Source organism: Otolemur garnettii, unplaced genomic scaffold, assembly GCF_000181295.1.
Source record: "Otolemur garnettii isolate 467f Iridium unplaced genomic scaffold, OtoGar3 scaffold00003, whole genome shotgun sequence".
Taxonomy (NCBI): domain Eukaryota; kingdom Metazoa; phylum Chordata; class Mammalia; order Primates; family Galagidae; genus Otolemur; species Otolemur garnettii.
The window spans coordinates 45151740-45167310 of NW_003852398.1; positions in this window are offsets into that span (position 1 = coordinate 45151740).

A 15571-nucleotide genomic window follows, 5' to 3' on the forward strand; every position below is an offset into this window, starting at 1 on the left:
TGCCGGCCACAGCCCGCTCCCCACACATGCATACCGTCAAGTATTTAGGAAAACATGCAGCATTGCTATATGTAGGTTTGTGCTTTTGACAGAGAAGTTATCATGCTCCACGCTTTATTGCCAAACTTGCTTCCTAACCCATCTCCTCCCAAAATAATCCACCCAGAGACTGTTCAATGTCATTTTTAACCTGATATATTGTACACTATAATGTGCATACAATTTATTTGTAGTTTATTTTCCCACTAGTGGAAATGTAATTTGTTAATTTCATTGCAATAAACAATATTGCAATGAAAATCTGTTTATTCTCCTTCTCAAGTGCGGTGTTAAACCTGGGTGTGTAAAAAAATGAAGCTGTTGGTCATTAACACCCATAGACAAGCAATTTTTAAATTTGGGGGAACTACTTATAGCTCTGCAACATTTGGTATTAACAAATTAATTTTTTCCTATGTAATATAAAACAATGCTTAACTCTGCTTCCTGTGTTCCTTGATTAGATGTATCTTTGTTGTATAAATACCATACTTGTTTATATTTTCTACTCTGCTTTCCATTATTTTATTTTCCATTTCTTTTATTTTCATTGTTTGGTTAGCTCTTTACATATTTGAATAGTAATCTAGTCACCATTGCATGGAGTACTTGTCCCCATCTGTCATCTATCTTTCAATACTGATAATGATGGAGTTTTTTGGGGTGGCACAGACATTTTAAATCTTAATATAGTCAAATTTATTAATCTAGCATTAGGGCTTAGAGTTTTGGTTTATTTACGCAACTCACAGTCATGAAATTATTCGCATTTATTTTCTTTTAAAACTTCTGTACGTTGTTCATTCTGTATCTTTAATTCAACCAGAATTTTGTGTTTGCGTGTGAATGAGGGGAAGAGGCGGATAACTCTAGTTTTGCTAAACACTTGTTAATGTTTCTGATGCCACCGTTGCATAGTTGTAGGTTCTTCGTTAAGTCAAAAAAAGTCATCACTATTCAATATTAATTCTCCATGTACATATAGATCATTTTCTTTCCAAAAGAATAGGGTTTTAATTCCACACTAAATAGCCATATTTTAATTTTAGCCATTTTATAACATCTTTTTTCAGTCGATGATGACCTGCATATAGGAAGGTGGTCCCATGACATTATAATGAAACTGAAAAATTCCCATGGCCTAGTGATGTCATGGCCATCCTAACATTACAGCACAATGCACGACTTATGAGTTTGTGATGATGCTGATTTAAACAATCCTACTTCACTACCAGTCACACACACACAACGTATAGCATGTATAATATGATGCATAATACTTGATAATGATAGCAAATGACTATGTTATTTATGAAGGTACTATATATGCATTTATTGTTATTGTAGAGTGTACTTCTACTTATTAAAAAACAAATTAACTGTAACAGCCTCAGGCCCGTTTGAAGGAGGTATTCTGGGAGAAGATGTGGTTGACATCAGAGATGACAGCTCCACGGGTGTTACTGTGCCTGAAGATCTTGCAGTGGGTCAAGCTGTAGGGGTGGAAGGCAGTGGTAGAAATGATCCTGACTCCATGCAGGCCTGCACTAAGGTGTGCATTTCTGTCTTAGGCTTTACTTTTTAACAAAAAAGTTTAAAAGTAAAAATATAAAAAAAACTCATAGAATAAGGCAGGGGTCCTCAAACTTTTTAAACAGGGGGCCCAGTTCACTGTCCCTCAGACCATTGGAGGGCCGGACTGCGGGCCCCAGTACGAGTCAGCTGCTAAGCAGGACAGGCAGCAGCAGCAAAAACAACCAGTGGGCTGGATAAAAGTCCTAGGCAGGCTGCATGTGACCCGCGGGCTGTAGTTTGAGAACTCTTGGAATAAGGACATAAAGAAAAATGATTTTCGTGCAACTGTACAGTGTGTTTGTGTTATTATAAAAGAGTCAAAAATCTTAAAATCAAAATGTCTATAAAGTAAAATGTTACAGTAAGCTAAATAAAATTAATGTATAACTGAAGAAAGAAATGTTCAAATACACTTAGCGGAGCCTCAGCGTCCAGTGTTTATCAGTGTTTATAGAGTCTGTAGTTTACGGTGCTGTCCTAGGCCTTCACATTCACACATTCAGGCCTTCACCCATGTGAAACAATTAGTTCTGCAAGTTCCACTCATGCTAAGTGATCTATACAGGTGACCATTTTTTTTTTTTTTTGAGACGGAGCCTCAAGCTATCCTGCTGGGTAGAGTGCCGTGGCATCACGCTCACAGCAACCTCCAACTCCTGGGCTCAAGCGAGTCTCCTGCCTCAGCCTCCCAAGTAGCTGGGACCACAGGCGCCCGCCACAACGCCTGGCCATTTTTTGGTTGCAGCCCTCATTGTTGTTTGGCGGGCCCGGGCTAGGGATTCGAACCCGCCACCTTAGGTGTATGTGGCTGGCGCCTTAGCCGCTTGAGCCACAGGCGCCGAGCCAAGGTGACCATTTTTTATCTGTACCTTTTGTGTGTTTTTAGATGAACAAATACCATTGTGTTACAGTTGCCTACAGTAGTCAGTACAGGAACGTGCTGTGCTGGTGTGTAGCCCAAGAGCAACAGGACGTAATGCAGCCTAGGTGTGGAGCAGGCTGCACCATCTAGGTTTTGTAAGTGCACATGATAATATTGGCACAATGATTAAATCACTTAATGACCCATTTCCTAGAATGCTTTCCCCTTTTAAAGTGATATGTGAGTATGTTTTCTCAAAGAACAAAGTTCTACTATTTTTTGCTCTACATTGTCTTGATTGATTTCTACTTTCAACTGCGATGAAACAATGGGGACCAGATTTACCCTCCCAGGAAAAACAACTAAAATCTGGACAAAGTATAGAAAACAATTGTTTTCAAGATATTAGATATCAGGAAACAAAGAACAGTGATCAAGAAAAAGCCAGGAATGAGCAAGGTCAGCTCTACAGCTGCCACAGCTGATCGCCTTGAATGTTCCAGCCAGTGGAGCAGGAAGCAGAAGCACAGGCACAGCCTGGTGGACTGACCCTGACTGGACAGGATGGAGCGGAGAGTGCAAGGACCCAGGATGCCCCTGTGCGGCTCTAGAATAGACGCTGCTGTGGCTGACCTCACAAATCTCACAACTGGGAAGTCTTCTGAAGATCTTCACTACATCTCAGAACAAAGCTGAATAATATTTAAATCAATGCAAAAATATTCCTCATCCAAGATAGTGAAATTCACAGGGTCTGGAAATGTATGAGAAAGACATGTAAAAAGCAGAAAAATGAAACCCCATATTGGAAGAAAAGTCAATCAATCAGCAGCAAGCCAGAACTAACACATACCTCATTACTAACAGATGCTAGTAGTTAGTGTAGGTGTTTTCACATGGTTGAAAAACTGAGGAAGGATGGAGCCTCGGAAGTGGAAAGATGGAAGAGACAGAAAAGACTCAAATCAAAATTCCAACAGCTGAAAATTATAGCCCAAGTAAAAAATGCTCTGGATGGAGTTGATGGCTGATTAGACGTGAAATAACTTATGAACTTTAAGACACAGTAATATGTCTAATATTCCTGTGTTATGAGCAATAACATGAAATAAATGCCTGTGGCTCACCGGAGTAGGGCACTTGCCCCATATACCAGAGGTGGTGGGTTCAAACCCGGCCCTGGCCAAAGCTGCCAAAAAAAAAGAATAAACACACAAAAATTATAGTGAAAAGAGAATCAGTAAACTATGGGACAACTTTAAGAGGAACCCAATGGGTGTATAATTAGTGTCCCAAATGGAAAGAAGAGAAATGGTACTAGAAAAAAAAATTTTTTTTTAAAGAAATCATATCTACAATGTTACAAATTTGATAAGTAAACGGTGTGGAGTTTACCAAACCCAAAGGGCAAAAGGACAAATAGTTTAAAAATATCAAGGCATTATCAGGATCAAATTGCTCATGCTAGGATAAAGACAAAAATCTTCAAAGCAATCGCAGAACAAAGACACATGACATAGTGTCAAGACATAAAGATAAGGATGACCTATCCGCAACAGCCTGAGCCTGAAGATAGTGGAGCAGCATCTTTAAAGTGAGGCTGAAGATAAACATTACCTTACAAATCTGTCTGACACCCTGCAAGGGTCAGGGAGGGTCAGGAGGGAGGGAGTGAACTTCCAGCGAGCTGAATACATTCATGTCTTGAATGTGGTGATGTTTTCCTAGACAAGACATATGTCAGAATTTATCAAAATTTACACCTAAATATATACTGTTTATTGCATGCCAATTATACTTCATTGGCCATTACATTTTTTTTAATGAGGAAAATTTTCTTTGGGTGATTCTTGTCCATTTACTTTTTTTCTTTTAAATTTTAGATTTGTTTGGCTTACCAAGTTTCATCATAATCCCTATTGGAATTGGAATTTGAATCCCTCTGCTTTATGGTGTAATGTAAGAAATAACTGACATATTTGTCACTTTGACTCTGTGATCTGTATTTGGGTATGTGTCCTACTTGCATCTGAATTGTGGAATCGATGTGGCTTTTTCATTTTTTCTTTGTGCTTAGTCTTGGAACCTAACGTCCATACCAGTACAGTTAGTTGCCCCGATCTGAAGCTTGCCTTTCATGGTTTCAGGTTACCCAAAGTACACTATGGTCTAAAAGTGCAAAACAAAAAATTCCAGAAATAACAATTGATAAGTTTAAAATTGCATGCCATTCTGAGTAGCATGATGGAATCTCACACTCCTGCTTTGTCCAGCCCATGACATAGATTATTTCCCTGTCTGGCATAGACATGCTATGGGCACTAAGCACCCAGTAAGTCACTCATTAGCCAACTTGATTATTGTCCCCGAGCATAGTAGTGATGCTAGCACTTTGGATATGCCAAAGAGAAGCCCTAAAGTGCTTCCTTAAATGGAAAAAGTAAAAGTTTTTGACATAAGGAATGAAAAAAAAAAATTGTATGCTGATGTTGCTGAGATCTAAAGTAAGAATAAAAATCTCTCCAAAAGATTGTGAAAAAGGAAAAACAAATGTGTGCTGGTTTTTGGTGTCACATCTCAAACTACAAAAGTTATGGCCATGGAGTGGGATGGGTGTTAGTTAAAAGGAAAAGACATTAAGTTGGGGATGGAAGAAATGAATAGAAATGTGTCCTAATTGATGCTATTATCTTGGTTTGGGGCATCTAGTGGGAGTCTTGATAACATATCCCCTGTAGATAAGGGGGGACTACTATCAGTTCAAAAGTGTTCCGGCTAGCTTCTAAATGTATAAATAAATGAAGTGGATTTACCCTTTTATCAGAAGATAGCATCTGGTTTCTTTCTCCAGTAACATTTAGTTGCTGTGCTATACAATAATACTAGTTCCCCTATCCAGTTTCAAATTCAGGATCTACAAATGGTTTCTCAGGATCCTCTAAAATTTGATTAACTTACTAAGCATAGAGGAAGGAAAGATTTAATATTTTCCATTTAGAAATAGAGCAAATGGTACTGGTAATAGTGGTTACTTGTTCAAAATTTATATCATATTCAGATGGGCAGAAGCAGTAAAGTTTTCCCACTCTGATTTTGGCACAAGATTTCTGTTCCTCGGGCTCTGCTCACTGTCGGTTCTCTGTCACCCTTGGAAGGCACACAGGGAGCACTCCTGATGATGGGGGTGCACCAGCTCAGTTGTTCAGTTGCTGTTTGTGTCAGTTTTATGAAAACTCTGGGGAAATACTCCAGGACATTGGTCTGGGCAAAGATTTCTTGAGCTAGACCTCAAAAGCACAGGCGACCAAAACAAATATGGACAAATGGGATAACATCAAGCTAGAAAACTTCTTCACGGCAAAGGAAATAATGAACAGAGTGAAAAGACAACCCACAGAATGGGGGACAATATTTGCTAACCTCCCCTTGGACAAGGGATTAATAACCAGATTAATCTAAGGAGCTCATAATTCAATAGCAAAAAGTCAAAATATTTAATTTAAAAAATGGATGAAAGATCCGAATAGTTATTTATCCAAAGAAGACAGACAGATGGCCAGTAAGAATATGAAAAAATGTTCAACATCACTAATCATAGAGGATGTAAATTGAAAACACAATGAGGCATCATCTCACCCTGGTTAAAACGGCTTGTATTAAAAAGACAGACAACAGATGCTGGCAAGCTTGTGGAGGAAGAGGAACCCTTGTACACTGTTGGTGGGAATGTAAATTAGTATAGTCACCATGGAGAACAGTATGGAGGTTCCTCAGAAAACTAAAAATAAAACTATCCCACTGCTGAGGGTAGATCCAAGAGAAAGGATGTCAGTGTACCAAAGAGTTATCAGCACTCCTGTATTCACTGGTGCATTATTCACAATAGCTAAGATGTGGAATCAACCTAAGTGTCCATCAGTAGGTGGTTGGATAAAGACAATGTGGTACATATACTCAATGGAATATTATTCAGCTGTAAAAAAGGATGAAACCCTGTCACTTGCAGCAACATGAATGGAACTGGAGGACATTATGTTAAGTGGAATAAGCCAGGCACAGAAAGACAAATATTACATGTTCTCAGCAACATGTGGGACCTGAAAACTAACTGAACTCATGGAGATAGAGTAGAATGATTGTTACCAGAGACTGGGAAGGGCAGTAGGGGATGATACAAGAATGGTTAATAAGTGCAAAAATGCAGTGAGATAAAAGGAGTAATATTAACATCTAGGGTTTGGTAGGACTATTGGGTGAATGTGGTTAATAATTTATTGTGTATTTCAAAATAACTAAAAACATGAAATTAGAAGTTTCCTAATAAAGAGATGATAAGAGCTTGAACTTACAGACACCTCAAGTACCTGATTTGATCATTACCCATGTTAGGTTTGTGTCAAAGTTTCACATGTACCTCATATCTACAACTATTACGTATCCATAATAATTATAAATTTAAAAAAAAATTAAAAAATTACAAACAATGTAGAGACGTGTTTTTTTACACAGTATCTAGATTTTTGTCCACTTTGATAGTAATTTCTATTGGGTTAATTTATAAAGATTTAATAGGTTAAAAGTTATAAACAATTTAAAGATTTAAAAAGGATATCTGTTACCAAGTTGTGTGATTTAAACAAATTTAAACAACTTCTCTTCCCCCTCCCACAACCACAGCGTAAAAAGACCACCATTCCCTTAAATGCTTTGCTCATTGGATAGATTAAAAAAACCTATCTATTTAATGGATTTATTTTTTAAATAAGTTTTATTATTAGATATGTTTACTGATTAGTTTTTTTAATAAAGCATATTAACTACCTTTTTCTATTTTTCCATTAGTGTAGTCATCAATTTATACTGATTTCTGTAATATCCTGAGGTATGTGTGACTGATATTTTTAGTTTATCTTTTGCTTTTCATCTGTGGTCATTTTTGAGGTACCATGTTTCCAATTTTAATGTTAATGTGTTTCCATTTATTATCTAACTTTATTTTTCTCAAAAATCCTTTTTATTCCACGATTATGTAAATGTTCACCTAAAAAAAATTAACTGAAGTGTTGAGCAATCAGAGGCCTCTGTAGGCCAAACTTAAGATTTCACTGACAATTCAGCTCTCATAAAACTCTAATTGACTGGCTCTGAAGGATTCCATGAGCTCATAACCAAGGCCAGAATTTTTACTAGTCAGAATTTCAAAATGAAGCAGCCTCTGAATATTTTGTGTCCTAGCAATTGGCATGTAGGTTTTGTCTTTGTTCCTAATTTTCCACTTAAATGGCTATACTGGGGTCTGCCTAATAGCACTGGAAAATGAGAAGCAGAGATGTTGAAGGAGAACCTACGTTCATCTCCATTTTCATGGAGGGAATGGATCCTTGTGTTGCAAGAGGGATTGCAAAGCACCAGGTGTCAGGAAGAGGCCTGGGGGATCAAGGGCCTTCCCCTCCAATCCTGTTTCCCTGAATTCTAATTTTCAATCTTATTTCTCATTGTGTTTTTTGTTTTAAGTTTGCCTTGTATTCATCTAGAACAGAGAATTTAACTTAGCCTAGAAAGGCCGCTTAACTTCTTGCAATCCTGCAAAGTTTATGATTATTTAATTCTGACAGTCACAGGTTGCCATCTGGGGCCCTTTCATAAAGCTGTGAATCTTCTCTGCTCTCAGAACACCTTAGACTGAAGTTTGATCCTTTCTACTCAGATATTGCTGAAAAGTTGTAAGAGGGAATAAACACATCAACCGTCTGATGTTTCTCTGCCTAGTGCTGAAGCTTCTGCTGTGGTTGACACATGGTCTGATACCCAAGGTACAGTAAGTGATAAGTCCGCCAGCTCCCTCACTATTCCATTACCGCGGAATATGAGAGCCTTACTTTCCTTCACTCTATATTCCAGTCAGTCAAATCTACATTTTGGGAATTTCCATTTGTAATATTAATATGTTTGTTTTAGTTGTCACTCTATTCATCCAATGAATAGGAATTCAAGTAAAACAAGATTAAGCAAAACATAAGCAATTTATTAGCTTATATACCCTGGAAATTTAGTGGTGGAGAAGGCCTCAAGGATCCAGATACTCACCTGATATCCCCGGAATCTGTGCGTCCCTTGGCTCTGTTCAACACTTACATAGTATTCATTATTTGCCAGACTCTGTCCCGAGGGCGTAACATATATTAACTCCTTTGATCCTCCCAATATTCTCTAAGGTCTCATGGGTAGTAAATGGCAGTGCTGAGATGCAGACTCAGGGAACCTATTTGAAGCTTTGCGTGTGACTTTCATCTCTCCTTTCTTCCAGTGCACAGTTGACTCTCAATATAATTTCTCAGAATTATGAATGCACCAGGGAATATAGGCATGATAGGGCGTTGTATACTTTCTTAACCATGAAACCTTAGATCGGTGTTTTTCAACTGGTGTGCTGTCAGAGGATCTTAGGTGTGCTGCAAACTTTTAAATATCATTAATTAAATTATTTTTGAAAGAAGTTCAAAGCACAGTAAGTATATTCTTTTTCTTACTCTTTCTTTTCACCAGCATAATTTAAGTGTGCCACAGAAGTTTAACTAGAGGTTCAAGTGAGTTTTTAAAAAAAGGTTGAAAAACACTGTCTCAGATAGTGTGATATCCTTTTCAGTGGGTAAATTTAAAGGAAACATTTTAATTCCTCTTAAAAATTCTCCATGAGGACAATTAGCTTCATAAGGGCTGCATTTCTTATCCACCAGGTGTTTTTTAGGATATTGTTCATTTTCCTTTTTTTTTTTTTTTTTCCTTTTGCAAGCCTTTTTCCTTTTGGTTACTCTGATATGACTGATATTTTGAAAGTGTATAAAGCGCTACTTAAGAGTTGCTTGAGCACAGAAGAATCTCAAGTTCTATACCCACTCCCTAGAAAGGAAAGTTTTTGAGGAGACAGTTTATTTGTGGCTATTTTATAGGATCAATCATTTGGGACCCTACGTGGTTAAGTAAGCACTCTCTCACCTCCAATACCTCCCTCAGGCTGCGGTTCGGAGCTCAGTTTGCTATAAGCAGAGATTGTTTCATGTGTAGTCAATTCTGCGGATTCATCAAAGAGCTTCTCAAGCCTTCCTTCACCATCAGAATAGGACAAATTCTTTTAATTCTGCTCGAGTCTTTTAAGTATGTTTCCAAAACAGTTAGAAAGCAATTTTCTGCTGAATTAAGCAAGGTTGTAAATTCAGAGAGGGTGGTTTGCTATAAAGGTTTATGGGATTCCAAATCAATGTAAACAATTTGCTTCAAAAGCCTCTGCTTGGATCCCCATTTAAGGTTGAAATGTATTTCAATAGTGCCCTGAAAGCTTAAATGAAATTGTCATATAAACACTCCACCCTTTGCCTTATTTCTAATTATGATAACAATTTGCCGGTTTTCAAGAGTCACCAAAATATTTGGCTCAATTTAATATGTAAGGAAAAGACCAAAAGAAATTTTCATTACTTAAGAAGATTTATGCCACCTTTGTCAGAGCTATTTACATTGTAGAAGAATACAAGCAGTTGAGTCCTAAGTTTTAGAGAGGTTACCCATGATTTTTATATGTTTAAATGAAGAGAAATTTTTTTTTACCACAAGGTCTACGTTTTTATTGTGAAATACCCCATACTATAACAAAAACACTATTATGGATTCTGCAAAGTGAACACCAAAAAGGTATAGAATGCAAAGTTTTCCCCATACTTCTGCCAAGAACCTGCAAATGTGTGTTGTTGCTGAATAGTATGTCCTAACCTCCTTGTATTTTGCAATGTCATGTTTATAACCTTTCGATCCTGAGTCTATAGTTTAAAATCCACCATCTTATCTAGTTGGGAACCAACAGATCCTCTAGTTGTGGATATCTGAAACATTACCCAAAGCTGAAGCCTATCTTGGAAATGACCTCTCCCCTGAAGGATTGTAATTATCTTAACATAGGCCTATAATGCAAATATTCTTCTTAAATCAATAATCTGTATTTTTAATATTCATTCTATTCGCCAAGTTGTATACCTTAATTTTCCTAAAGAAATTCAGCGACCACGGTCAGGAGTGTGTGAAAATTGCACTTCTATAAATGGCAGGCGTGAATCTCTTTTTCAATATGTGTGAAAAAGGAAGAATCAGAGTTCAATTGCTTTGCTGCAGATCCGTTTTCTCTCATTCTCTTTTCTTACTGAATATCAGCCATGTCGATTTTAGAGTTTTCAGAGTATTATTTTGTTGACCTAGTGTTATTTTTTACTATACTGAGAAGAATTTTTATAGTCTGAATTTAATGACATTTTACTCTAAAGTAGATTGTAGTAGACAAAAGACAAATTTGCAATGTAAATATGTAAAATTATCTTTAACAAGATTGTTCATCCAATTCTAATAACACAATCTCCTTAAATTTTGAACTTCTATATAGAAGGTTGTACCTGAAAGGAATATATATTTGAAAGGCCCATGAAGTGAATTCCCATCTTACTTGTTTATTATCGTTTCTCCTACATGCCACTCCTCCTGTCCTCCCCACCCAACCGCAGTAACCATTCAATACTGTTGAGTGTTGTGTTTTTTTTGCTCAGTATATATTTTTAAAAAACATTTTTAATTTATATAAATGATATTGAGTTATATGGCTTATTCCATTTTGTTTTTTAACTTTTCTCACATAAGCTCTTAGGTTTTCTTTTTTAAGCTGGATATTATTATCATGGTAGACTCTACATGCAATGAAATGTGTAGATCTCGAGTGTACATTTTGATGAGTCAGTTCTGATGAAAGCATACATTTGTGGAACCATTCCCCCACTGAGGTATAGAATAATTCTATCACCCCTGAAAATTCACTTTTGAATCCTTCAGTCAATCTTTGACCACTATTTTGATTTCTATCGATAATTGGAAAACAAATATTACTAGCCAGAATATTGAAAATTATTTCCAATATTAAGTATGCAACTGAACAAAGAAATGATGAAAGATCAAAGGGGTCACAAAATTTAATTTTGAAATTCTGTAATTGCACTTGGTGATATTCTGACTTGGAAGAATCTTTGGACAGAGCTTCTATTTTTAATTGGATTAATTTACAATAAATATTGGAGTAGAAGTAAATCGAGAAGGCTTATGATTTGAACTTAAATATAGTGAAAGATATAAAAAACTTATACATAGAACTTATTTTATAAGTTTGGACTTGAAAAAATATTCATAAAAATATGCTGGGTTAAACAACTTGCACATTTCCACAGGAAAATAATAAAAATTGAGACTATCTTTCATTTAAAACATTTTATTAGAGACTGTCAGCTACCTCATCACATATAGAAAGATTTTTTCTTTTTCTTTTTTTTTTTTTTTTGAGACAGAGTCTCACTCTGTTGCTGTAGGTCAAGTGTCATGGCTAATAGCTTAAAGCAACCTCAAACTCTGGGGCTCAAGAGATCTTGTTCTCTTAGCCTTCTGCCTATCTGGGACTACAGGTGTGCACCACACCATACCCAGCTGAGTTTTGTTTTGTTTTGTTTCTATTTTTGTAGAGGAGGTCTTGCTCTTGCCTAGGCTCATCTCAAACACCTGAGCTCAAACAATCCACCCACTTTGGCCTCCCAGAGTGGTAGGATTATAGGCATGAGCCACTGAGCTCAGCCAGAAAGAATTTTTTTCCACTAATATTTTCTTCAGGGAAGATTAAAAATGTCATTTCAAAGTTACTAAGCCTAAAATAAAACTTAACAAATTATTGGAAAAATAAAAATAACACCAGCTGTAAAAAAATCAGTTCTTCAGGAAAATACCAGTGACATAATACCAGAGGCTAATGAAACTGAACACTAATTAAAGTATGTGAATATATGCCAAGAAAAAGTGTTTAACTTATGCTATTTTTAATGTTAGATAACTAATATGATTTTTAAAAAAATTTCTTTAATATATACGGATATATACTAGTATACTATTTTAATATTTCTAAATATTATTTTTGCAGAGAAGTATTTTGTAGGTCACAAATATCAAATTAATTTCTCAGTCAATAAGTAAATATTTTAAAATTATTTCAAAATTTTAGCATTACTTTCTACTCTCTAAAATGCTATGGTTTGAGCAATAAATTATATGGTCACTGTTAAAAAAGGGACAATGTCCTTGAGTCATTTTATATATGACACTCTAAGAAAGTAAGAGTATAATTTCTAACAATGACTTACGGTTTTTTTTTTTTCTTTCTTCTTGGGACATTTCTCCCTTCCTGGCATGGTAGGTCTCTATAGGAGATATTCTCTGTCTCATCCGCTGTTTAGTCTCAGCACCTAGAATAGTACCCCCCAAAATAGTAACAAGTTTTCAAAAAGATCTTTTATTAATATGATAGGTGTATTTCCATCACAACTAATAGGAATTTGCATTCCTATTACAATCATTTATAGAAAATTATTAATGAAATTCTTTTTCTTGTTTTTAGACAGAGTCTCACTTACTTGCCCTTGGTATAATGCATCATAGCTCAAAGCAACCTCAAACTCTTGGGCTCAAGTGGTTGTCTTCCCTCAGCTTCCTGAGTAGTTGGGACTATAGGTGCCGACAACACTCAGTTAATTTTTCTATTGTTAGTAGAAATGGTGTCTTGCTCTTAGTCTGATCTGGAACTCCTGAGCTCAAGCAATCCACCTGCCTTGGTCTCCCAGAGTGCTAGGATTATAGGCACTCTGGTGAACCACTGTGCTCGGTCTAATGAAATTCTTTTTATTTACATTTGGACATGACAGTAAAAAGAATTTTACCAAGCACTGCAACATTTAAGACCACTCTTGTATTCTATATTTACCACGGAAACACATTTATACTCAAGACATTTTAAATTTTAGTTTTTAAATATTATTTCTTTTAAAACACAGTCAGAATTTCCCTGAAAATAATGGTGTTACAATTTCATGTCCTTAGGATTGACTATAATGTCAAGTGTGAAATACATATTACCCCAGATTTCAAGAGCATTTATGTTGAAGTGCAGTCACATTAGCATTCAGTAACATTTATTGCTACCCCCAAACTGAATCTTCATCCCCATGAAGTTCAGCCTGGTTTCTAGGGCATGTCTGACATTCGCCCATGAACTAACTATCCCACTTCCACTCTCCTAGTTGTGGTTGCAGACCTTCCAGGAGCTTTTTCAGCCACTTTGGTTTCTGTCAGGACCCCCATTTCTCCATGAAACACAATTCTAGATATTGGCCTAGGCAAAGAATTTGTGACTAACATCCCCATGGCAATTATAGCAACAACAAAATGAATGAATGTGACTTGATTAAATTAAAAGCCTTCTGCACAGCAAAGAGAATAATCAACAGAACAAATAGACAACATAGAGAATGGGAGAAAATATTCACAAACAATACACTTGGCAAAGGGTGGATACCAGAATCTACAAAGTTCTCAAATTGACAAGAAGACAACAATCCCATTAAAAACCGGGGGAAAGATCTGAACAGAAGTCTCTCTGAAGAAGATAGACGAATGGCAAAGAAACCCATGAAAAGCTGCTCAACATCAACAATCATGAGAGAGATGTTGTTTAAACCCTAGTGAGGCGTCACCTTATTCCTGTGTGACTGACTGTAATGAAGACATCCAAAAGCAACAGATGCTGGTGTGGATGCGAAAGGAAAGGGACAGTGTGCATGTTGGTGGTACTGCAAATTAGTAAAACCTTTATGGAAAACAATGGGTTGATTCTTCAAAGAATTAAAAGTAGATCTGCCCTTTAGTCCAGCAGTCCCACTTCAGGGTATCACCCAGTTCTTGAGTGGTTAACAAATGTGGACGTGAGTAAAGCCATAAAAAAAGGATGTCTTAATGCATTTGCAGCAACTTAGATGGAACTACAGACCATTACCCAAACTGAAGAATTTATGTGTAGTGAAAATAAATCATAAATAAGATCCATGTAAATATATATTTTCCAAGCTATATCAAAATAACATAATGGCAGCAACTATATTCTATTTAGAAAACATATCTAAAGGAGATACAGACTATGAAAGTAAAATAAATGAGGGAAAAGTCTATAACATGTAAAAACTATTCAAAATATACTAGTCTATGAAATCAGACTTAAAATAAGCACTAGCTATTGTGAGGTACACTTCATAATGATACCAGTTTTATTATTAACTTACTAGAAAGATGGAATAATTTTAACTAGAATTACCCTTAATAATACCATCTACTAATAAATAGAAATTGGTGGGTTCAAAAGTAGAAATATACAAATCCATACTCTTGTTGGGAGATTTTAACATACCAATTTTTAAATCTATAAAACAAGCAAACACGTAGCAATGTGAATATTTATGATGAAAAAACAATGAATATTTTTGATCCAAATGATAAATTTCCCATAAGATATCAAAACTACAAAGCATACACTGCTTTATTAAAATTAAGCATTACTCAGCCAAATTTCAAAGAATTTAATCACATATCATGTAATCTCACCACACTACAATAAGTATAAAAATAATTAACTAAAAGATAATTAGAAAATCCCCCAAATTTGTGAAATTAAAAAAGTCCTAGGTCAAAAAGAAATCATGAAGGAAATTAGGAAATATTTTGGAATAAATGATAATTAAAATATTATAATACATATCAATATTTCAGTGATACAGTTAAAGCTATACTTCACAGGAAATTTACAACCTTAGAACAGATAGGCAGAAATCAATCGCCTAAGCTTCTATCCCAAGAACTTAGAAAAACTACAGTAAATTACACCTACATAAATTAGAAGAGGAAGAATCAAGATAAAAGTTAACCAAATATGAGATGGGAGGAATACTTGAGGTCAGGAGTTTAAGACTAGCCTGAACAAGAGCTGAGATAACAGAGAGAAGAATGAAAATCCATTGTCCCCTTTGAAGTTTTGATCAGGTTAGTCCATTTTAAGCAGGTAGAGGGAAAGCCTCTTTCAAGGGCCTACTGATCTCTAAGAGCCTTTAATTCAAAATATTCTTTGTACCAAGAAGTCATTCTTTGGTATTAAATTTCCTGAGCTCCTTCCTTCCACCAATCTGGAATTCCCCTAGAAGT